Source organism: Tursiops truncatus, chromosome 11, assembly GCF_011762595.2.
Source record: "Tursiops truncatus isolate mTurTru1 chromosome 11, mTurTru1.mat.Y, whole genome shotgun sequence".
NCBI classification, from domain to species: domain Eukaryota; kingdom Metazoa; phylum Chordata; class Mammalia; order Artiodactyla; family Delphinidae; genus Tursiops; species Tursiops truncatus.
Window position 1 is genome coordinate 79,453,562 of NC_047044.1, and position 26,922 is coordinate 79,480,483.

The 26,922-nt window shown below is 37.2% G+C and overlaps 1 protein-coding gene across 35 annotated transcripts in view; it reads right to left on the bottom strand.

The window, feature by feature from the left end:
• The window catches only part of CCDC91 (coiled-coil domain containing 91), a 417,526-nt gene that overhangs the window by 364,625 nt on the left and 25,979 nt on the right, over positions 1-26,922 (bottom strand). Inside the window, exon 2 of one of the 35 annotated variants that reach the window (XM_073788894.1) lies at positions 18,471-18,568. The exons of 33 other annotated variants lie outside the window; for them this stretch is intronic. The gene's annotated coding sequence lies outside the window, so the exon portion shown is untranslated. Of the gene's footprint in view, positions 1-9,935; positions 10,047-18,470; positions 18,569-26,922 lie in introns of those variants that run through there. One more of the 35 variants, XM_073788895.1, reaches the window with a different exon arrangement.

Genomic DNA, 26,922 nt, shown 5'->3' on the forward strand with positions numbered 1-26,922 from the left:
TTTTCTTCTGCTTTTTTTAATGCTATGAGGCACTGTAACTCAAACCTAATGCTGGACCAGGAGCTGTATTGATAAATAAGAACCTTACAATAGCCATTATTATAATGAAGTCGCCACCAGCATTCTACTCTTCATCAGTTTTACTCTTTCCAGATGTTTCATTTATAATTCGAATCAGTTAAATATAAACCCATGTTTTCTTACATAGACCTCAATGTTGACATCCACCAGAAATATTCTCGACTTTTTAAAGTAAAAATGTCATTAATTACATACATCATTTAAACCTGTGGCAGATTAAAAATGGCCACAAATTCTTTGATATGCCTCCTATCGAGAAGTAGAGTCTATGTCTCCTCCCCTTAAACGTGAATGGGCTCTGTGACTGATTGCTTTGACCAGCAGTATGTGGCAGAAATGACATTGTACCATTTTCTGGGCCTAGGCTTTACAAAAGTGAGAGCTTTCACCTCCTTTCTTTCAGAACACTCTTTCTGGAGGAAACCACCCTCCAAAGAAGAAATTTGATTATCCTGAGACCACATCCTGTAAGGTAACGCAAAACAGACATGTGGAGAGCTCACACGAAGAGAAAAATACCTAATGAATCTCCCACTCTTCAAGTAAAGTTTGCTTCGATACTACATATGTAAATGAAGATGACCCCAGCACTTAGCCACCACCTGACTAGAACAGTATAAACCAGCAAAATCCTCCCCAAATTCCTGACCCACAAAATAGTGAACAAAATTAATTAAATTTTGATGTTGTTTGCTGCACAACAGAAAAAAAAACTATAATTTCACTTTATGGCATGTATAAACTCACCATAACAACAGAAAAAAAGCAGACTGCCAATTTATAGGTATAAGGTGATGAAATTTTTAAAAACTTTTAAATTATCAACTTACTATCTGCGAAAGTTCTCTTAATTGTCTTCCATTAACTAACTCATGAGTAAATCATGAGATAAACCAATGTTCTCAACTACTTTTGATTCTCACAGTGTGAAGGAAAGTGTCAAGGTTACAAGGACATGACCCCGAACCTGTGCTCCCACCAGCTGAATTGTACACTATCAATAATTAGTTGTTTTTGTACATTTTTAATCTCAGTTTTATCTGTTAATATAATTACATAATTTGGTTAAATATTTTTAAAAATCTATAAGAACTAGAAGTAATTGTTCCCATGAATAAAACTGAATACTTTACAACAAACTGATAAAGGCTAATTGCTTTAAAAAGAAATACTGTCAAGAGTCAAGACTATTTATAAACATTCAGTACAATAACCACTGGGACCATTTTTAACTGTCTCAGTACACTTAAAAGGAAATTGAAACTAGGAATTGAAGATAATGTTTTAAAGTTTTTTGTTTTGTTTTGTTTTTCTAACATCTTTATTGGAGTATAATTGCTTTACAATGGTATGTTAGTTTCTGCTTTGCAACAAAGTGAATCAGCTATACATATACATTTATCCGATTTAAAAAAGTCCATGATGAACTCCAATCAGGAGATCTATGCTCACAGAAAAGATGTGGGCCCAACATCAAAAGACTGAACTATAAATATATATTACGTTTTAAGGTATGTACAGATCATCTTTATGACTACCCACTTTGGCCAAAAAAAAATTTTAAAAACTTAAGATTACCAGGCCAACTAAGTTGGATATAGGAGCCTGTACTATAAATTCTTTTTTAAAGTGTTCTTTAAATTAAGAAATAAGGATGAAGTTTCAGTTTTACAAGATGAAAAGAGGATGAATGGTAGTGGTAATGGTAGTACAACGTGACTGCACTTAATGCCACTGAATTATACACTTTATAATGGTAAAGATGGTAAATTTTATGTTATGCGACAAAAAGACTGACGTGAATAGACTTCATAATAATAATCAAAAAGAAATCAAAAACATTACGTTGGGCAAATTAAGCCAGTAACAAACAGTTCATATTGTAGTGGGTCAGGGAACAGGGATAGAGTGGTATAGAAAGAGAGTACATGTGGAATTAAAGAATTTTCTGGGGAAATGAAAATGTTTTGTATCTTGATCAGAGTATAGTTACACAGTTACATATATGTCAGAACCCAAGAAGAATTTGTATATACAAATTACACACTGATTTTTTTTAATGGAGGTATTGGGGCTGGGGTAGAAAGACTGAAGAAATTAGTCTAGAATTTAATTCATGAGAATTATCTCCTGAAACAAAATAATGGTATTTTTTAACCACCAGAATTAGTACACAGAGCAGCTCATTGAAAGGTAAATCACTAGTTGGTACAGAACCAAGACATACTACAATTTCTGACTAGTCAGTCATAAACGTTTTTAAATGTAAATAAGATATCACCATCCTTGATTACTTAAACTGAAACAACATATCCAGAAAGACTACAAGGCTCAGCTTTCTCCAGGTTAGCCCTGTTTTTCCATCTGCCTAATTCCTCCCTTCTACTTCAAGTCAATCCAATTTAATTCAACAAACCTGTTATACTACTCTGTGTAACATATTATGTGAGGAGCTAAGTATTATAAGGTAATACAAAGATGAAAATATAGTAACCTCGACCCCCAAGGCACTTGTAATCTACTAGATGGCATTAAACAATAGATAACAGCTAGAAGAAAAGACTTTATGATACCCGCAATATTCAAATTGAAACCCTGTGCAATTCAGACCAATATTTTGAAAGGTGATTTTTTTTTTTTTAAAGTAAGGCAAAAGAGCACTAAGTAGCTCGTCCTCTACGTTTATTCCCTACTCTACTCCTTTTTATTACCAGTGCAGGAAAATTCCAGAAATATCTCTGTGTTTCCAAGAAATTGAAGAATGCAAATACAAAGGCTCTCCTGTATTTTTATACATAAAAGATAGAAAATTCATGGTTACAATTCTATGAGTGCATGAGTAAAAGGCTCCACCATATTTCTAATAAAAGATATTCAGTTTCATTCAAACCATTGACCATCGTTCCTGGCGATATAGGGAAAATCATAGATTGCAGACTTTTCTGGAGTGAATTATTCTGCTTTAAAAACTAAAACTCTAAAATTAGAATTATGAAGTGACAGAAAACATCACAATCTGAATTTTACTTACACAAAACCACATGATTTTCAATGCCAAGTTCCTAATTTACAGCTGGGAAAATCACCATTGAAGATAGCTGAGCTTGGATCAGATTCACTTAACATAAAACCAGATGTAGACCTCAAATTACATGTGACATCTCCAGCCACTCATATAAATAAGAATAATGCAAGCTGAAAGACAATAAATTCACCTAGACCTTTCTATATTTGGCCACCCTAATGGTGCTATAATGTCCCTTTCCTAAAGTTCTGAAATAAATTAGGAGAAAGGAAAGAAGAAAACATACATATCTTCTCTAAGTACAATTAAAAACCTTAAATTACTCATTTCAATTCTTCTAGATAAAGTCCTTTAAAGAAGCCAAGAAATTCTAGATCTCGAAATACACTTGTCATTTTAAAAATATAAAGAAAAAACCCTACTAGACTCTTAGGATATTAATTAAGTCTTGGCATGTCATCTCAGAACTCTTCCCCAAACAATTTGTCACAAGTGAACAGGAACAAGCTGTACTAAGGATGTACAGAGATATTTCTTTAGTTGTTTGTGTAATCAGCTACTGATTTCCCACCATAACGTAAAAAACCCAAATGTATGTCAACAGGAGTCTGTCTGCAACTATAAAATCACTTTACATCAGTTGGCTTCAGAAGTTAGTACCCTATGGAAAGTCCATTTAAAATTTTACCTGGCACATACATGCTAAAATATCTTGTTTGCTGTTTGAAGCCACACTAGATTACAACCCACAGAGACAGGATTTCTAATTTATTTCTCACAACCCGCATATACAAAACCCAAAATCGCAACATAGAAAGCGTTGTTAAAATTCTGTAATAACAGTAAAGCAAAATAGTTCACCACAGAGTTCTTTTCTTAGGAATTTTTTAAAGCCTCTGTATTCATAATATACAACACTTCAACATCTAAATTAAGTATTTCAAACATACAAGGCTCACCTTGGAACTCTAATGTAAGAGCTGTTTTAGGTTATGAATCAAACCTAACCTAGCTCAAACACTGAAAATTGAATAATAATGCCATGATTGCTTAATATGAACATGATATCAAATTCTATAATTATTTCATGGTTTATTAACAGTATATTTCATACTCAATTCTAAATGGACATCAGTCTTGTGCTTCTTTATAGGCACCTATTCCATGTGACTTCAAGAATTAAGACTGTCATGCAGCATCACAGAGAGCTGATGTGTTGCAGCTGCATCACTTCAGAAACATCAGAATCTAGTACCGAGCTTTGCCCGTAATAGTGAATAAATACCACTTTGAGTCAATATTATGGTCCCTCGCTGCTATACGGAATTCAAACCATGCAACCCTCACTGTCATATTGATGTTTTCAATATTACCAAAAACCAATAAGCAAAAGTATTACTCAAAAAACACTTGGGATATTTGGAAGGTGAAACAATATGGGTTAAAGTTTTCTCAGTTATGAAGATACATCTGGAAACTCCTTTAGTTTTCAACTTAAGAAATACTTTATAAAATACAGTGGCCAATTTCCCTGCCTTAGGAAATAAAGTATAGAGAGTCCTCAAATTACGTATATACTTTACACATGAACTATTCAGGGAATGGAATAGATTTTTTCATTGTATGCAGTGAGACTTCCATCTTCTCTTTCCACTTTTCATCCTCACCACTACCATGCAATGTTAAAGCAATACATGTTGTTAAATACTCATTTCAGAAAAGAACGAACAGATACAAAGAAAACTACAAAAGTTTAGCCTTGATAAAAAGTCAACAAAGATAAGAAACAATAGGTATCTTCAAATATGTTAAGACAGAACTCTCAGCTAACGAAATGAAATGCTCTTGACCCACAAGGCCTATAATCATTTTGTCAACCCACACCCTTCCCTCCATGCTTCTTCTAGCCGTAAGGGTAGACAACCTACGCCAAGCTACATATCTCAGCCATAATAATTATTCCTAAGGATAAGAAACTGACTCCAGCTGGATCAATCAATCTTTCCTCAGGATATCTGCAACTAGAAATAGAAGGGAAAATCCCACACATCACAAAACTCTCCTCATCTTCTAAGTTCTAAAGCCAATGATGCCTTAACTTACTCCTCAGCATGCAGGTTCAGTCCCACTTTAGAAATTTTGCCGGAACTATTCCCTAGAGTACTCTTCCTCCAGATATTTGCATGGCTGGCTATTTCTTGTGATTCAGGTCTCAGCTTTAACGCCCACTGTGGACAAAGGCATTAGTAAGCAGCCACTTAATCACTGTCATATCACCTTATTTTAACCCTCTGCATAGCACCACTTTAATATCCTTCTTTTTAATACTCACTGCTGTATCTCCAACACCTAGAATAGTGCCTGGCACAAACTATACACTCCATTCATAATTTGTTGAATAAGTGAAAACTGTGAAGAAATGAGCCCAAAGCCAACAGCCACGGTCTTATCCCCATGGAAAAGCCAGTCTGAAAGAATGAAGCCACTAAGGAGAGACACAAAAAGAAAACAAAGTAGAACTCCTTGAGGCATCTGAGTCTCTTCAGTCATCCCGAAGACCAGCTCCAACCCTGCCCATACTACAGTTTGATTATGTACATCAGAGGACTTTAAAAGGGTGTACATACCACACTGAGGAGGACTAGTGGGTATGTAGGATGATCCATCAGAATGTGAGAAGCAATACTACATCTAAAATGGATTTTGTATTATCCTTTGTTTTATAATGTACAGAATATATTATAGTCATACATATACACAATGTACAGATAAATATACCCATACTGGATGTACATCTGATACCTAAAAGAGGTGAACAATTGAAAAAGTCAGGAGACTATTATTGTTAATGAGGAAATTTGTTTTTCTTAAGCTAGAATGTTTCAGGTTTCTTTCATTTCTAACCAAGAGACTTCTGAAATGTACTTAACACATATGTGATGCTCAAATGCTTGTAAAATGATGAATGCACATTCTTTACGGCTCCAGAGAACAAGTAAAAGCTAAAGGTAAACAGATTTCAAATCTACATCAAAAATAACTTTCTAGGGCTTCCCTGGTGGCGCAGTGGTTGAGAGTCCGCCTGCCAATGCAGGGGACACGGGTTCGTGCCCCGGTCCGGGAAGATCCCACATGCCGCGGAGTGGCTGGGCCCATGAGCCATGGCCACTGAGCCTGCACGTCCGGAGCCTGTGCTCCGCAACGGGAGAGGCCACAACAGTGAGAGGCCCGCATACCACAAAAAAAATAAAATAAAAATAACTTTCTAAAATTTAGACCTGTCTAAAAGTAATTACTTCCTCTCCAATTATAAATTTCCCACTACTAGACAGGTTCAAGTAGAAGCCTGATAACCATTAGTAAAGGATACTTAGACATGATTTCTTCACTTGTGAGGTAGTCTATATATCAAATGTTAACTTAGTGATACCAAGTCCTAGAGATATAATAAGTTTAGTCCTTGTCCCCTTGGAGATCACAATTTAACAGACCAGAAAGACACACGTGCAAACATTTATATAGTATACATCTCTATATACATGGTCCAGTGACAACAGAGGAATGTGGTGATTAATTGCATAGGTGGGAATATTTAAGTTAAATACTGAGGGATAAGTAAAAGTCATTTTTCCTGTTATGCAAGAAAGATGAGGGCATTCCTAACAAAGAACATGTGAGAAGGGACACGTATAGAAAGTATACAGTACAACAAACCCAAAATACAACAAATAAGGTGCAATTTGAGGATGATAAGTGGCCTATGGTGAGAGAACATCCACAAATGAAGCTGCTGGATAAGTGGCTAGGAGCCAAAATATAAAGGGTCGTACCAAGGAGTTTGGAAAGAGCCACAGAATAATAAAAATAACTACCTTAGAGTGTTCTGTTTTGTTCCAGACAGACACCTAAACTCTTCAGACACTCTAGTAGTTTCAATTCTCACAAGATCCCTATCATTATCTACACTGTTTAAATAAGGAAACTTAAGCTAGAGACAGACCAAGTAATTGGACTAAAATCACAGTTACATTAGTGTCAGAAACAAAATTTACTGAAGAATTCTGAGAAGGGATGTGTAATATGAAGGTGTTTGAATAAGTGATATATGTATTTTAGAAAAACAGTTACGAGGCAATGTGGATAATGGTATAGAAGTAGGATAGGGTAGTCTTAGGGAAATGCAACAGACAAATATAATCTAAATGAGAGCTACCGAGGCAGTGGGAATAAGGGAAAAAAACTAAAGGACTTCACTGGTTTCTAGCTTGAGCAAGCAGGTGGAAAAGTAAGTTTGGGTGGAAGAAATGAGGCAGAAAATGAGATGAGGTATAAATGATTAGGTTGAGCTTAGGCAATATGGACACATTTAGTTTGAGGTTTCAATAAAAAAAGCAAAGGGAAAAGGTCCAATAGGAAGTTAACAAGAAAGAGTTCTTTCTAAAGACAGGTGGGAAGACTGGCTAGAATAAGTATATTTAGAAATTATCAATATACATAGAGCAGTTAAAATATTAGGCCAAGCAAAGTAGAAAATATCCATGAGTCCATACTGATATTAAATAAATAAATATGTAAGTAGCGGGAAATTGATTAATTTTCCTTTCTGAAGAATTCCAAATCATTTATATAGATACTGTACCCTCAGGAGGTGGAACTCCTCACCCCTTAAGTATAGGCTGCAGATAGTGACTTCCTTCTGGAGAGTACAATACAGAAAGGAGGAAAAATAAGAATAACTTTAAAACAGAGAAGCCTGACAAAAACCACCTCAGCCAGATGATCCAAGTCAATATCAACAATAACTCATGATGACAGTATGTACCCTTGACATATCATGACAAAAATGGCACTTTACCTCTGTAGTCTTTATCCCCAAAACCCATAACCCTATTCTAAACATGAGAAAAACCACAACCTCAACTGAGGGACAATCTACAAACTATGTGACCAGTGCTTCTAAAAACAAGCTGTCATGGTCATCAAAAAGAAGTAGAGTTTAAAAAAAATGAAACAGCATAAGAGGAACCTAAGGACACATGACCACTAAATGTAATATGGTATTGATCTCAAGAAGACAGCAGCGAGCAGTGGCTTGAAACAAGATCTTAGTTCCCTCCCCAGGAACTGAACCTGGGTAGCCTGAGTGAAAACCAGGAATCCTAGCCACCAGTCCACCAGGAGCTAGAGGCTAGAAGCAAAGTTGCCCTGGCTCTTGTCCCCATTGAAAAATGAATTTCTCAAGGAAGCAAAAACTGTAAAAATAGGTACAAAGTTTATTATTAAAGACACAGCACAACAAGTGGGAAAGCACACAGAGAAACTGTTTGTTTATTTAAGACAGAAGCAAGGTAGAGATACACACCGGGAGAGAAAGGGTGTGGGCATCCTCCCTAATGAAGAGGAGTGCACCAGAAAGGCGATTCAAATCACTTATATGTGAGGGTTCTTCCCGGTCTTTGTTTACCTTTGGTCAATTATCTCATTTCTTTTCCACATCTGACCTGTCTTAGGGCCCTCCCTGACATGTGTGCGCATCTTTTTGCCAAGATGAATTCCAGTGCAGAGGCCTGTGAGGAGGTTGACACCACCTATTATGGGGTGGCACCCCCCACCCTTGGCCCCCAAGGAGACTTCCTGCGCATGTAGAGCTGGGGAGGTCTCCTTGACCGCAAGGATGAGCCATATGTGGTCTCTTTCAAGGATGAGCCATATGTGGTCTCTTTATCTTTTATCCAAGCAGGACTCAGCTCCTCCTTGCTCTTGCTCTTATCTTTATCTTAGAGTATTTGTCCACAGGGGACGGATTCCAGCTATTCAGCCTGGTGCCCATCTATCTCCTGCCTCAGTATCCTTTATGAAAATCTGGAATAGAAAAAGGACAGTAGACAAAAACTACAAAAATCTGAATAAAGTGTGGACTTCAGTTAACAATTATGTATGAACACTGGTTCGTTAATTTTAACAAATGTAGCATTAATGGTGTAAGTTATTCATAATAGGAAAAACTGAGTATGGAGTATATGAGAACTCTCTGTATTATCTTCACAATTTTTCTCTAAGTCTATTCTAAATAATGAAGTTTTTCTTTAAAATCAGGCCAAGAAGAAAACCATTACTATTCAAGAGATACATAGAGGAAAATAAATCGGCAAAAGAAATTTAAAAGGAATGATCATATAGAAAGATAGAATGATACCCTAAAAGTCATAAGAAAAAAAGTGTACAAGAATAAAAACAGGTATAATATAATAGAGGTCAAAGAAGATAAGGAATGAATAAAACCACTGGATATAGAAGGTCACGGGTAAAAGAAAAGTTCAGTGGAGATGCAAGAATGAAAGGTAAAAAACAGTGCTTTATCTTGCTTATGAGCCACAATTTTATGATTTTCTCAGTCAAAAATCTCTTAAAAGATTCTCCTAGTTTCAATTCTATTGTAAGTGTTCCTTTTTCCCTGAATTCATATCAGTTTAGTCACCAAAACATAATTCTTATTGAATCTTCTTTCACAGTGAAAAGTACTAGGAGATGCATCAGATAGCATACTTTAATCTGGAAGTAACAGAAAATTCCAAAAGGAAACTGGCTTAAGCAATAAGGAAATGCATAACCATTATCTCATATGACAAGAAGTATGGGTAGAGCAGGCTCTAAACACTACAAGTCAGAGCTTCAGAAACTCTCTGTAATTCCCTTGGACCTGACCTCCTATGTGTAACTTCATCCACAGGCTGGAAGTAAAAGCAAAATAGTTTGAGACTGTGATCTTCTCATCTTTGAACCTATCACTAGCAAAGGAAGGGAAGTACCATGTTTCACTTAGACTTACTAGAATCAATTCTGGAACTCGGAATGAAGACTCCTTTCTCTGAGTCAAGTGAAGGAAGATTCCTTTCTCTGAGTCAAGTGAAGGAGGGTTGGATACCTGAGCAAACAGGTTCTGTTAGAAAGGTAGATAGGAGAGGAATAATGCTAAACACGCAATCAACAGTTAGCCAATACAGGAGGTTCTTATTTCATAATTTCCTACCTTTGGGGAAGTTTTTAAATTTCCTTTAATACGATGAAAATACACTTCAATAAAATAATGGCCAAATAATTTCCTTCTTCAAATAACCAAGTGACAACCTCAGAGACAGTCAGTACTGCTTTATAGGTCAAGAGGAAGAATGTGGTATAAATTTGTAAATTTGTAAATTTGTAAATTTATCTTATCACTCAAATTTATATCAGAAAAATAAAATGTGTTTGGGTATTTTAAAACCAGGGACTTGATTTCATTTTACTCTTCAAAATTGTTATTTTGTTGGAGATAAGATGTTAAGAGATCCTAAGGTAGTAGAAAGAGCACTAAGAGTCCTGGGCTCTAGCCCTAACTCTTCCACTAAATTACAGCGTTATCACAGATGGTCACCTAATCTATGTCGGTTTCAGTTTTCCCTTCTGTTAAAGTAGAAAGTTCAGGTCATCTCCAAATCTTCTTTCTAGTTAATTCCTAATTATAAATAATATTCACTTGTTAACTAGAATACTTATGCAGACTATTTAAAGTTGTAAATCTGCACTAGCCAAATACTCAGGATGCCTTCCAAGGCTACATACAAGCCAATGACATGAAGCTTTTCCTATAAAACTTCACTTTTACGAAAATCTCCACCACTGCCAGCAATGCAAATAGCATGATGTTACAATTTTGAAATAACTCAAAAATTCCGTTTAACTTCTCTTTAAACCCAAATTCACTATTGAAAGGTTTCAGTACACCTACAGAAGCAAACCGTCACTGTTGGACAGGGAATGGAAAACGACAAAAACGTAACCACTTTGAAATTCAATTAAAGACGATATCTAACCACTAACCCTAAACGAAGAAGATGAAAATTAAAGCACAATGAGAAAGCTGGAATTCAAGTCATAATCAGAAATAGGAATTCTATATAGAATAGGAAATAGGGGGGAAATAATCCCCAAAAGTAAAACCAACATATAGACCTAAAAGAAATTAAATATCTCATGAATTTCTTTTAAAGACTATCATTTAGATAAAATTGATAGAAATAATTTCCAAAAACAGGTTGATGACAGTGAGAAACAGGAGAGGAAACCATTACCCTGTCCTTTGGGAACTTCAAATTAATGAATCTTGGCAAACCAGACAAAAATCATACGGGATGACTTGATAAAACCCCATGACTTAAGCCAACTGCATTATGACTCGGAGTTGGTTCTTCTCAAAATTATTAATAATGAAAAACACTTACACAGGATACACATGACTGCCAGGAAAAAAAAAATGCACTTCTTTGAAACAGTTTTTAAAACAACAAATCACCCACAGAAACCACATGGGCACAAAATGAAATGATTCTGGTCACTGATTTGTAGAAGAGCATTTAAGCACTCCCCAAGTGAGAAGACTCAACTTTAGCCTCTCTTTCTAGGACAAGCAGAACATCCATGAAAACACCTGATCTGGACCTACCAAGAAAACAGTGCAAACATACCTGCACTGGCCTGAGTTTCAAGAGAAATAACTTTCTCCAAGGAGAGCCTAACAGTTTTAAGACACCACTTCCTTGTTTTAAGAAGACATTTTTTGTTTCCTCACAGTAAGAATTTATATAAAGCTTAAAAACTCCTCAAAATAAAATAAAATAAAATAAAGTAAAACAAATCTCAAAGTACTTAACATTATAATATTAATGACACATAAATTAAAATCTCCTGGAAGCACCACTCTCTACTATCAGTAGCAATAGCATTAATATGTGAGGAACACTCAATTTATCCAATTATGTAATAATACCCTAGTGAAATAGTATACCAGAGAGGTACATTTCAAAAGAGGAAGGAATAAATATGGAGGAAGGGATATTGCTCAGGAGACAGGCAAACTATGTGGGTTGCATACAGCTGCACTGGAACCCTAGAAGCTAAGCTGGGTACATTAAATAGGTATGAGGTCCAGAAAAAGGAAGCCAAATGAAACCAGAGCCAAACACAGTCTAGAACAAAGCACCGCCTAGGGTAAAATGCAAAGACTACATAAAAACTCCACTTATGTACAGAAGTATCAGATAGGTACTACATATATTAACAGAAAACAGAAAGTTAATCTTGACCCTCAACATCACTAAAAATTCATCCACACCTTTAAATAAGTAGGAAAAAAAGGGGGACTTGCCATGGCCTATATTATATAGTTTGTAAAGGACATAAAGAGAACACAATAAAAACCAGGCAGCAGGGCTTCCCTGGTGGCGCAGTGGTTGAGAGTCTGCCTGCCGATGCAGGGGACACGGGTTCGTGCCCCGGTCCGGGAAGATCCCACATGCCGCGGAGCGGCTGGGCCCGTGAGCCATGGCCACTGAGCCTGCACGTCCGGAGCCTGTGCTCCACAACGGGAGAGGCCACAACAGTGAGAGGCCCGTGTACCGCAAAAAAAAAAAAAACAGGCAGCAATGCAAGAGCTACAAGTTTACATATATCTGCACACATATTCTTCACAGTGCTTTCAATTTCCTGATACAATGCCATAAAAATTGGGGATTTTTTCCTCCTCTACTTTGGCTCTATGTAAGGTGCTGACTTTTCCCTTGGATAGGCTGGCAAAACTCAGTTTGTCAAAGCCTGCATATTGAAGAACACATATAATTTCCAGAAGAAATAAAGAAAGAATGGAAAAATAGATGAGTTTCCAAAAGAAACAATTTTAAATTGTGTATATCTATAGCCCTCATGCTTTAGAAATGATGTCACTGGTGGTATTTGGTACCACATGCATGAATCCTAAAAAGACCAAAGCATTGAAGCCATCCAAGTACAATTGTAGCTATCTTAGTATAGTTTGAAGACAATGAGAAAGGTAATAATACCAAGGATGGAAAGCCCTGGGATTGTTACCTAGTCAGAGAGAAAACATATCTGAAGAAAGATTAGATCTGACTCATTTCAGAAAATGAACAGGGAAGGGCTTCCCTGGTGGCGCAGTGGTTGAGAGTCCGCCTGCTAATGCAAGGGACACGGGTTCGTGCCCCGGTCCGGGAAGATCCCGCATGCCACAGAGCAGCTGGGCCCGTGAGCCATGGCCGCTAAGCCTGCGCATCCAGAGCCTGTGCTCTGCAACGGGAGAGGCTACAACAGTGAGAGGCCCACGTACCGCAAAAAAAAAAAAAAAGAAAAAGAAAATGAACAGGGAAATCCTATAACTATACTGAGGATGTCTAGTTAAACAAACAACATAAAATTTGTACACCAAAATCCTAAACATTATAGTAAAATAACTGGGTGTTTTCTAAATAGCTATTGAGTAAAATGATCTATTATGGATGCAGAAATGAGAAATGTCTGGTTTCTTAAGGTTTACTAAGAGTAGGAAGTGATATGTCTAAGATATAGGAAATGACCAAAAAATATGGTGCATATTCCTGGTGTGTAAATTCTACCCAAAGATTTAATGACAGGTTAAAAGGAAAAACTTTACTTTTCACAGTAAATAACAAAGTATACTTTATACTTTGTTATACTTATAAAATGTAACACAGAATAAAAGATAAAGAGAATAAATGAGGGGCTTCCGTGGTGTCGCAGTGGTTGAGAGTCCGCCTGCCGATCCAGGGGACATGGGTTCGTGCCCCGGTCCAAAAAGATCCCACGTGTCGTGGAGCGGCTGGGTCCGTGAGCCATGGCTGCTGAGCCTGCGCGTCCGGAGCCTGTGCTCCGCAATGGGAGAGAGGCCACAACAGTGAGAGGCCTGCGTACCGCAAAGAAAAATAAAAAGAATGAAAACAAAAAAAAAATTTTCTAAATATCACCAGAAGTTTACTCACAAACATCTTTACTACCACACACCACTGGAGTATCTATTATTTCTGTACTATGGTTACTTCAAAGTAAAAGTATGATAAAGTTTGGAGAAAAGTTTAAACTATATCCGCAAAGTATACAGACAGCATTCTACTTTCAATCAAAATGGAGACAGACCACATTTAATGTCCCAACTAAAAGAACTACAAAACTGAAAAAAATATATGAAACAATTGCTTTTAGATAGTGGATAACAGACAGCAGAGAGTTATAACTCCTGAGAGAAAGGAAACAAACAAGGTAAGCATTACAAATGACCAGTTTACAAACTGTTGTCAGTTTACAAGCCGGAATATATGGCGGGGAAACCCAAGCCTCTCACTGAGTTGAGAAGACAGAGTTAAAAGTTTATAAGGTAGCTAGAATTTCCAGGGCCAAGAACTTGAGAAGAGAGAACTACACCAAATAAGAACTCTAGAGATGAAAGGTCTGCTCAAGTCTTGGGCGGAGTACTAACCTCTACACACATGAGAGAAAACTACACAATGATAGAAAAAGAAAAACAAAAGTAAGCAGAACATCTGGAGCTCACGCAAGCTGGCAATAGTTTGTATTCCTATCAGTCAGAGTGGATAAACCTCTTAATACATAGAGCATTCAGGTGAATCCTCTGGAGGGCATCTCCTAAGCAATGAGGCTAAATTAGACACAACAAAAGGCTTTTTTGGACCCACACTAACAAATCTTAAAATGTGCCTCAAAATAATCCAACTGAATCCACGTAATATAACTTAGAGCCAGAACAAAATACAGCACTATTTGAAATAATACAACAAAATTCAGCAATCAACAAGATAAAATTCAAAATGTCTTAATCCAATCAAAAACTAACAGGTATACAAAAAGATTAGGAAAATAGGACCTATAACCAAGAAAAAAATCACTCAATTAAAAACAGAAATTAACAAGATGATGCAATAAGCAAAGACATGAGAACAGCTGTTATAAATATGTTTCATATGTTTAAGAAACTAGAAGAAAAAATGATCATGGTTATAAGGAACATGGAAGATGTAAAAAAAACTCAAATGGAACTTCCAGAGGAGAACTTATAAAACAAAAAATACAGAGGATGAGATTAACAGCAGATTAAACACTACAGAAGACAAGATCATGAAGTTTAAAAATTACATCAGTAATTATTCAAAATGAAGTAGAAAAAGAAAGAATACTGAGAAAAACTGGAATAATATCAAGTAGTCTAAAACATGTGTAATTGGAGGTTCAGAAAAGAAAGGAAAGGGTGTGGAACAAAATATATGAAGAAATATAGCTGAAAATTTTCTACATTTCATGAAAACTATAAACCCAGAGATCCAGAGATCTAAACAACAGCTAAGCAGAACAAACATAAAGAAATCATAGCAATGCACATCATATTCTTTTGTGAAAAACTAAGAAAAGAGAAAATTTTTTAAACAAGCCAAAAAAGGGGACACATTGCATACAAAAGAACTAAAATAAGAATAAAAGCAGACTTCTTGTCAGAAACCAGGTAAGCCAAAAGACAATTGGTAAATATTTTTAAAGTACTGAAAGGAAAAAAATATATGGCAGCATACAATTCTTTGCCCAGAGAAAATATCATGAAAAACTGAAGGGGAAAACAAGACATTTTCCAAGACAAACAAAAGCTCAGAGAATTCTTTGCTAGCAGCCCAGCACTAAAAGAAATGTTAAAGAAAATTCTTCAGAGACTCGAAAAATGAAACTAGATTGGAATTTAGATCTGCACAAAAGGAATTAGGAGTGCCAGAAATGATAAACATGGGAATAAATACAAAAATTTAAAGACGGAAAGTGGCAAAGGCACCCTCAGAAGCTATGGGGTCCCCGGCTGCAGGTAGGGAACTAGGTGGGGGAATCGTTTAATACTTCACATTAGGACAAGTATGTGAAAGTTCCTGCCAACCCATGAGAATTTCTTACTTCAGACATTTTTTGTTCTACTTACTGCACAATTTTCTTAGAAGTTCTTTTTTGATGCCATGCTCTGTGACTTGCATCAAAAGAGGAGTTTCTCTTCATCAAGATTCCTAACATTGGTAATGTGATGAATAAATCTGAGATCATTGGGGGTGGAGGTGAAGGAGCCTATGAAATAGTACTTAAATGCAGACACAAGGTAAGACATTAGTGTGAATGCCTCTTCATAGGGAAAATCCCTTTCAGAATTAAAAGAGAAAGGAAAGACAGCCCTACCAGGTGTCAAAGGAATGTGGATAGAGGAGGCAGAGTTAAGGCAGTAAACGCATGAAATTGTGGAAATCAAGAAATTCAAGGACAGTGAAGCCCTGTGGTGTGTGGGGGGCCTTGGGTCCCAGCCCAGGAATTGGGCCTGAGCCTCTGGGATGGGAGCGCCAAGTCCAGGATGCTGGAATGCCAAAGAATTCCTGACCCTAGGGAATATTCATCAGCAAGACCTGTCCTGGAGGTCTCTGTCTCAACTCCAAGACCCAGCTCCACCCAACTGTCTGCAGGCTCCAGTGCTGAATGCCACATGCCAAACGACAAGCAAGACAGGACCACAAACCCACCCATCCGCAGATAGACTACCTAAAGTCATAAAGCCCACAGACACCCCAAAACATACCACCTGACGCGGCCCTGCCCATCAGAGGGAAAAGATACAGCTCCACCCACCAGAACACAGGCACCAGTCCCACCCACCAGGAAGCCTACACAAGCCACTGGACTAACCTCACCCACTGGGGGCAGACACCAAAAGCAAGAGGAACTATGAGCCTTCAGCCTGTGGAAAGGAAACCTCAAACACAGTAAGTTAGACAAAATGAAAAGACAGAGAAATATGTTCCCATGAGTGCGCAAGGTAAAAACACACAAGATGAAATAAATGAGTAAGAAATAGGTAATCTACTTGAAAAAGAATTCAGAGTAATGATAGTAAAGAGGACCCGAAATCTCAGAAATAGAATGCAGAAAATACAAGAAATGTTTAACAAGGACCTTGAAGAACTAAAAAACAAACTGTGATGAACACAACAATAACTGAAATTAAAAATACACTAGGAGGAATCAGTAGCAGAATAACTGAGGCAGAAGAACAGATAAGTGAGCTGGAAGACAGAATGGTGCAAATAACTGCCATGGAGCAAAATAAAGAAAAAAGAATGAAAAGAATTGAGGACACTCTCAGAGGCCTCTGGGACAATGTTAAATGCACTGACATTCAAATTATAGGGGTCCCAGAATAAGAAGAGAAATAAAAAGGGTCTGAGAAAACATTTGAAGAGACTATAGTCAAAAACTTCCCTAACATGTTAAATGAAATAGTCAATCAAGTCCAGGAAGCGCAGAGAGTCCCATCAGGATAAACCCAAGGGGAAACACTCCAAGGCACATATTAAACACAAACAAAACTTAAATACAGGGCTTCTCTGGTGGCGCAGTGGTTGAGGGTCCATGTGCCAATGCAGGGGACACGGGTTCATGCCCCGGTCCGGGAAGATCCCACATGCTGCGGAGGGGCTGGGCCTGTGAGCCATGGACGCTGAGCCTGCGCATCCAGAGCCTGTGCTCCGCAACAGGAGAGCCCACAACAGTGAGAGGCCCGCGTACTGTGAAAAAAAAACAAAAAAACTTAAATACAAGGAAAAAGTATTTAAAAATGCAGCAAGAGAAAAGCAACAAATGACATACAAGGAAATGCCCATAAGGTTATCAGCTGATCTTTCAGCAGAAATTCTGCAGGCCAGAAGGGAGTGGCAGGCTATATTTAAAGTGATTAAAGAGAAAATCCTACAACCAAGATTACTATACCCAGCAATGATCTCATTCAGAATCAATGGAGAAATCAAAGGCTTTACAGACAAGCAAAAGCTAAGAAAATTCAGCACCACCAGACCAGCTTTGCAACAAACGCTAAAAGGACATCTCTAGGCAGGAAACACAGGAGAAGAAAAAGATCTACAAAAATGAACCCAAAACAATTAAGAAAATGGTAATAGGAACATACATATCGATAATTAACTTAAAGGTAAATGGATTAAATACTCCAACCAAAAGGCACAGACTAGCTGAATGGATACAAAAACAAGACCCATATGTATGTTACCTACAAGAAACCCACTTCAGACATAAGGACACATACGGATCTAAAGTGAGGGTATGGAAAAATATATCCCATACAAATGGAAATCATAAGAAAGCTGGAGTAGCAATACTCATATCAGAAAAAATAGATTTTAAAATAAAGTCTGTCATAAGAGACAAGGAAGGTCACTACATAATGATCAAGGGATCAATCCGAAAAGAAGATACAGCAACTGTAAATATTCATGCACCCAACACAGGAGCACCTCAATACATAAAGCAAGTGCTAACACTCGTAAAAGTAGAAATCGATAGTAACACAATAATACTGGGGCACATTAACACTCCACTTGCACCAATGGATAGATCATCCAGACAGAAAATTAATAAGAAAACACAAGCCTTAAATGATACATTAGACCAGATAGATTTAATTGATATTTACAGGACATTCCATCTGAAAGCAGCAGAATACACTTTCTTCTCAAATGCACATGGAACATTCTCCAGGATACATCATATCTTGGGTCACAAATCAAGCCTCTGTAGGTTTAAGAAAATTAAAATCATATTAAGCATCTTTTCCAACCACAATGATATGAGATTAGAAATCAATTACAGGAAAAAAAAAACTGTAAAAAAACACAAGCACATGGAGACTAGACACATGCTACTAAATAACCAAGGGACCACTGAAAAAATCAGAGGAAACCAAAATATACTGAGAAACAAATGACAATGAAAACACGACGACCCAAAGCCTATGGGATGCAGCAAAAGCCGTTCTAAGAGGGAAGTTTACAGCAGTACAATCCTACCTCAAGAAACAAGAAAAATCTCAAATAAACAATCTAACCTTGCAACTAGAGAAAGAAGAACAAACAAAACCCAAAGTTAGTAAAGGAAAGAAATCATAAAGATCAGAGCAGAAAGAAATGAAATAGAAACGAAAAGAACAATAGCAAAGATCAATAATACTAAAAGCTGGCTCTTTGAGTAGATAAACCAAATTGATAAACCTTTAGCTAGACTCAAGAAAAAAAGGGAGAGGACTCAAATCAATAAAATTAGAAATGAAATGGAGAAGTTACAACTCACAATGCAGAAATACAAAGAATCATAAGAGACTAGTACATGCAACTACGTGCCAGTAAAATGGACAACCTGAAAGAAATGGACATAGTATCACCTTCCAAGACTGAACCAGGAAGAAATAGAAAACATGAACAGACAAATCACAAGTAATGAAATTGAAACTATGATTAAAAATCTTCCAAAAAGCAAAAGTTCAGGATCAGATACCTTCACAGGTGAATTCTATCAAATACTTAGAGAAGAGCTAACACCCATCCTTCTCAAACTCTCAAAAAATTGCAGAGGGAGGAACACTCCCAAACTTATTCTATGAGGCCCCCATCACCCTGATACCAAAACCAGACAAAGATATCACAAAAAAAGAAAATTACAGGCCAATCCCACTGATGAACATAGATGCAAAAATCCTCAGCAAAATACTAGCAAACCGAATCCAACAACACATTAAAAGGACACCAAGATCAAGTGAGATTTATCCCAAGGAATGCAAGGATTCTTCAATATAGTTAAATCAATCACTGTGATACACCACATTAACAAACTGAAGAATAAAAAACATATGATCACCTCAATAGATGCAGAAAAAGCTTTTGACAAAATTCAACACCTATTTATGATAAAAACTCTCCAGAAAGTGGGCACAGAAGGAACCTACCTCAACATAATAAAGGTCATATACAACAAACCCACAGCAAACTTCATTCTCAATGGTGAAAAACTGAAAGCATTTCCTCTAAGATCAAGAGCAAGACAAGGATATCCACTCTTGCCACTATTACTCAACATAGTTTTGGAAGTCCTAGCCACAGCAATGAGGGAAGAAAAAGAAATAAAAGGAATCCAAATTGGAAAAAAAGAAGTAAAACTGTCACTGTTTGCTGATGATATGATACTATACATAGAAAATCCTAAAGATGCCACCAGAACACTACTAGAACTAATCAATGAATTTGGTAAGGTTGCAGGATACAAAATTAATTCACAGAAGTCTCTTGCTTTCCTATACACTAACAACAAAAGATCAGAAAGAGAAATTAAGGAAAAAATCCCATTTACCATTGCAACAAAAAATAAACCCTCCTAAGGAGGCAAAAGAACTGTACTCAGAAAACTATAAAACACTGATGAAAGAAATCAAAGATGACAGAAACAGATGGAGAGACATACCATGCTCCTGGATTGGAAGAATCAATATTGTGAATATCACTATACCCAAAGCAATCTACAGGTTCAATGCAATCCCTATCAAATTACCAATGGCATTTTTCACAGAACTAGAACAAAAAATTTTACAATTTGTAGAGAAACACAAAAGACCTCGAATAGCAAAAGCAATCTTGAGAAAAAAAAAAAAAAAAAACGGAGCTGGAGAAATCAGGCTCCCTGACTTTAGACTACTTACAGGGCTACAGTAATCAAGACAGTATGGTACCAGCACAAAAACAGAAATATAGATCAGTGGAACAGAATAGAAAGCCCAGAGATAAAACCACACACCTACAGTCACTTAATCTATGACAACAGAGGCCAAAATATACAATGGAGCAAAGACAGCCTCTTCAGTAAGTGGTGCTGGGAAAAGTGGACAGCTACAAGAATGAAATTAGAACACTCCCTAAAACCATACACAAAAATAAACTCAAAATGGATTAAAGACCTAAATGTAAGGCCAGGCACTATAAAACTCTTAGAGGACAACATAGTTTGAACACTCTTTGACATTAATCGCAGCAAGATCTTTTTTGACCCACCTCCTAATTAGAATACAAATAGAAATAAACAAATGGGACCTAATGCAACTTAAAAGCTTTTGCACTGCAAAGGAAAGCAAGACAAAAAGACAACCCTCAGAATGGGAGAAAATATTTGTAAATGAAGCAACTGACAAAGGACTAATCTCCAAAATATACAAACAGCTCATGCAGCTCAATATCAAGAAAACAAACAACCCAATCCAAAAATGGGCTAAAGACCTAAATAGACATTTCTCCAAGGATGACATACAGATGGCTAAGAGGCACATGAAAAGATGCTCAATATCACTAATTATTAGAGAAGTGCAAATCAAAACCGCAATGAGGTATCACCTCACACCGGTGAGAATGGCCATCATCAAAGTCTACAAACATTAAATGCTGGAGACCGTATGGAGAAAAGGGAACCCTCTTGCACTGCTGATGGGAATGTAAATTGATACAGCCGCTATGGAGAAGAGCATGGAGGTTCCTTAAAAAACTAAAAAAAGGGCTTCCCTGGTGGCGCAGTGGTTGAGTCCGCCTGCCGATGCAGGGGATACGGGTTCGCGCCCCGGTCCGGGAGGATCCCACATACCGCGGAGCGGCTGGGCCCGTGAGCTGTGGCCGCTGAGCCTGCGCATCCAGAGTCTGTGCTCCGTGGCGGGAGAGGCCACAACAGTGAGAGGCCTGCGTACCACAAAAAAAAAAAAAAAAAAAAAACTAAAAATAGAACTACCATATGACCCAGCAATCCCACCACTGCACTGGGCATATACCCAGAGGAAACTATGATATATGCACCCCAATGTTCACTGCAGCACTATTTACAATAGCCAGGACATGGAAACAACCTAAATGTCCATCAACAGAGGAATGAATAAAGAAGATGTGGTACATATATACAATGGAGTATTACTCGGCCATAAAAAGGAACAAAATTGGGTCATTTGTTGAGACGTGGATGGACCTAGAGACTGTCATACAGAGTGAAGTACGTCAGAAAAAAAAAAAACAATGTATATTAATGCATATTTGTGGAATCTGAAAAAAATGGTATAGATGATCTTATTTACAAAGCAGAAATAGAAACAGATGTAGAGAACAAATGTAAGGATACCAAGGGGTAAGGGGGAGATAAATTGGCAGACTGGGATTGACATATATACACTATTGATACTAGGTATAAAACAGATAACTAATGAGAACCTACTGTATAGCACAGGGAACTCTACTCAGTGCTCTGTGTTGACCTAAATGGGAAGGAAATCTAAAAAAGAGGGGATATACGTATACATATAGCTGATTCACTCTGCTGTACCGTAGAAACTAACACAACATTGTAAAGCAATATACCCCTATAAAAATTTTAAAACTTTTTAAATTTTAAAGATACCTGACTACACAGAGCAAAAATAATAACAATGAATTGCTTGCTTTACAGAATACGTAAAAGTAAACTAAATGATATCAATACCACAAACTATGAGAGGAAATGGAATTATACTGTTGTAAAGTTCTTACACTGTACATGAAATGGAATGACATTATTTGAGATTAGACTAATAAGTAAAATATATTGTAGATCGTAAAGCAATGAATTAAGTGGCAAAAATATACACCTAGTAAGCATAAAATTAAATTTTAAAAAACCCTCAAATCTAAAATAACTTAGAGAAAATAGGGGAAAAAACAGAAAGGGAAAGTGGAAAACAGCGAAATAATATATTTAAACTCGACCATATTGATCAGTACATTAAATGTAGTGGATCTAAAGAACTAAAGCAGAGACTGTCACATTAAATAAAAATCAAGACCTAACTACATGCCACGAAAAATTCATTTTGGCTATGAAGACAAAAAAAAAAATAAAGCTAAACAGCTGAAAAAGACATACCATGCAATCAATAATAAAAATAAAGCTGAAGTGGCTATATCAGAAAAATTAGACTTCAGGTCAAAAAATATTACAGGGGATAAAGACAGAGATTTCAGGCAGCCAAGGCTGAGAGTCAGTTTTCTAATTTGTGAAGCCAGAAGCAGGAGAAAGAAGCTATGATTCTGTACCCTGGGCTCTGCATGCTAAGATAAACCAACTCCAGCACTGTCTGCAAGTAAGAAATCTAGGAGAAGAGATCAAGATGGAGTAGAAGGACGAGGAACTCACCTTCCCCCATGAACACATCAAAACTACATTTACAGTGAAACAATTCTCACTGAATACTAACTGGAGACTGGCAGAAAGATACTTTACAAACAAGCCTGTAAGAAAGATCCACACAGAATTGGGTGGGGAGGGAAGAGAAGCAATCAGGTCGAGGCTTGTGCTCATGCGAGGGGACTCGGAAGGGAAGACAGATTACACGGGTAGAGATCCTACCTGAGAAGTAAGTGATTTGAGCCACATGTTAGGCGCCCAGCCCTAGGGTCTGACACCAGAAACAGCAGTCCTCTTTTCAGCTGGAGGGCTGGTGGGACTAGCAGGAGACCTGTGGAAAGCCTGTGCTCTGCTTGTAAGGACCTTGCACATGCTTGCTTATTCCTGCAACAAGGCAGAGACGGCAGACTGAAACTGTGCAGGTTGCTTGCCGGTTTGCTGTGACTGCCCTGGTGCGCACCCCAGCCTGAACCAAGCAACGGTTCCAGCCCCGCTTGCTTCACAACACAGCTCCACTATGGGGTGAGGGCTGATGCAGCTGAGTGGAGAGTTCAGCTGTGAGGGACAAAGGCTATTCAGACTAGGACAGACAACAGAACGGGGTGGGGACAGCCATTACCAGCGCTTATACAGGCAGAGCATCAGGAGCAGTCTGGGTCTCTGACTGTGGCCCGACCACCGCAGCCTATGCCCAAACTGACACCTAGTGCCTGCATCAGCCCCTCTTGCTCCAGCACTACTCCCATCTGTGGCAAGGGTGCTGGTACTGAGAGGGGATAGAGCACATACTTAAATGGGACGGAGCAAGCTTAGACCCAACCCTCACAGCTTCTGCTCCAGCAACTTGAGACCCAATCCCAATAGATGGTGGCAGCCAGTGAGCAGAGAAGAAGCCCTGGCCCACACTTGGCTCTGGCCCTAGCACCTACCACCTCCTACCAAGGTGATAGCTGCCAGCACACCCCAGGGAAAAAATGTAACTTGTGTTCATGTCAGATCCAGCTATCCTACTGCAGCCACTGGGCACATGTGGACTGTAGAGGGAAACTCCCACACAAAGACACCCCTATAAGACAGAAATAGGTAACTGCTTCACCTACTTTCATAGAGGCAGAGAAAGTAAGCAAAATGAGAAGACAGAGGAAGTTGTTTCCATTGAAAAAGAAAGAGGAAACAAAATGAAAAAGCAACTAATGAACAGAAATAAGCAATTTATCAGATAAAGAGTTCAAATCATTAGTATCAAGAATGCTAACTGAATTAGAAAAGAGGATAGATGAACACAGTGAGAAATTTAACAAGAAGCTAAATAAAAATTATAGAAAAGAACCAGCCAGAATGAGGAATACAATAACGGAAATGAAAAACATACTAGAAGGAATTAACAGCAGACTAGGTGATAAAGAAGAATGTATAAGTGGTCTGAAGGAATAATAGAAATCACTCAATCAGAAAAACAAAAACAAATTTAAGAAATAAGAACAGTGTAAGGGATCTCTAGGACAACATCAAGCATACCAACATTCACATCATAGGACTGCCAGAGGAGAAGAGAAAGAGAAGGGGGTCAAAATTGTATTTGATAAAACTGCGGCTGAAAACTTACCAAATCTAAGGAAGTAAACAGATATCCAGATATAGGGAGCACAAAGGGTCCCAAACAAGTTGAACCCAAAGCGACTCACACCAAGACATATCATAATTAAAATAGCAAAAGTTAAAGATAAAGAGAGAAAGGCAGATAAAGATAAAGGCAGCAAAAGACAACCAAAGACCCATATACAAGGGAAGCTCCATTAGGCTATCAGCTGATTTTTCTGCAAAAACTTTGCAGACCAGAACGGAGTGGCGTAATAAACTCAAAGTGCTAAGAGGGAAAAACCTACAACCTAGGATACTCTACCCAGCAACATTATCATTTACAATTGAAGGAAAGATTAAAATTAATTAATTAATTAATTAATATCTTCTCATACAGGCAAAAACTAAGAGAGTTTCATCAATACTAAACCTACCCTAAAACCAATGTTAAAGGGTCTTCTCTAAGTGCGAAAGAAAAGGTATAACAAGAAGTAAGAAGCTATAGAAAAGAAAAAAATCCCACTAATAAAGGCAAATACCTAGTAAAGGCATAAACTAGAATGAAGATTAAAAGAAGAAATACTGTAAATTGAAGTATAGCTATAATAATCAGTAAATGGATAAACATCAAGATGTAAAATATCACATCAAAAACACAAAATGTAGCAGAGGGGAGTAAAAAGTGCAGATATTTTAGGATATGTTTAAACTTAAATGACTACCTGTTTAAAACAGGTACAGAGAGAACATATTTCAACATAATAAAGGTCATTCATGGCAAACCCACAACTAACATCATACTCCAAGGTAAAAAGCTGAAAACCTTCCTCTAAGATCGGGAACAAGACAAGGATGGCCACTCTTGCCACCTGTATTTAACATAGTACTGGAATTCCAAGCCACAACAATTGGACAAGAAAAAGAAATAAAACATAAATTGGAAGGGAAGAAGTAAAACTGTCACTCTTTGCAGTTGATATAAAACTGTGTACAGAAAACCCTAAAGTCTCCAACAAAAAGCTATTAGAAATAATAAATAATTCAGCAAAGTTGTAGGATACAAGATATATAGAAATATTTTTCCTTTCAATACAGTAAAAATTAACTATGATAAAGAGAAAGCAAGAAAACAATTCCATTCAAAATTACATCAGGGAATTCCCTGGTGGGCCAGTGGTTAGGACTTCATGCTTTCATTGCAAGGGGCTGGGTTCACTCCCTTGTCGGGGAACTTAGATCCCATAAGTCATGCAATGCAGGGAAAAAAAAACTGCATCAAAAAGAATAAAATTCATGGGGATAAACTTAACCAAGAAGATGAAAGACCTATACTCTGAAAACTACAGAACACTGATGAAGGAAACTGAAGATGATACAAAGAAATAGAAAGATATCTAGTGTTCTTAAACTGGAAAAATTAATATTGCTAAAATGGCCATAATCCCCAAAGCAATTTAGAGATGTAATACAATCCCTATCAAAATACCCATGAAATTTTTTACAGAACTAGAACAAATAATCCTAAAATTTATATGGAACAACAAAAGACCCCAAACTATCACAGCAATCTTGAGAAAGAACAAAGCTGGAGGTATCATGCTCCCTAACTTCAGTCTATATTACAAAGCTATAGTAATCAAAACACCATGGTATTGACATAAAAATAGACACAAAGGTCAATGCAAAAGAATAGAGGGCCCAGAAATAAACCCACACGTTTATGGTCAATTAATCTATGACAAAGGAGGCAAGAATATACAATGCAAAAAAGACAAACTCTTCAACAAGTGGTGCTGGGAAAACTGGACAGCTACATGTAAGAGAATGAAATTAGAAAATTTCCTCACACTATACACAAAAATAAACTCAACGTGGATTAAAAACCTAAATGTAAGACCTGAAACCATAAAAGTCCTAGAAGATAACATAGGCAGAACATGCTTTGACATAAATCACAACAATATTGTTTTGGATCTGTCTCCTAAGGCAAAAGAAACAAAAGCAAAAATAAACAAATGAAAGCTAATTAAACTTAACAACTTTTGCATAGCAAAGGAAACCACTGACAAAAAGACAATCTACTTAACAAAAGAATATATTTGCACATGATACAAATAATAAGGAGTTAATATCCAAAATATATAAACAGCTCGTAAAATACAATATCAAAAAAAAAAACCCAATCAAAAAATGAGCATAACCCAAATATACACTTTTCCAAAGAAGATACACAGATGGCCAACAGGTACATAAAGACTCTCAACATCACTAATCATCAGAGAAATGCAAATCAAAACAACAAAGAGATATCACCTCACACCTGTCAGAAT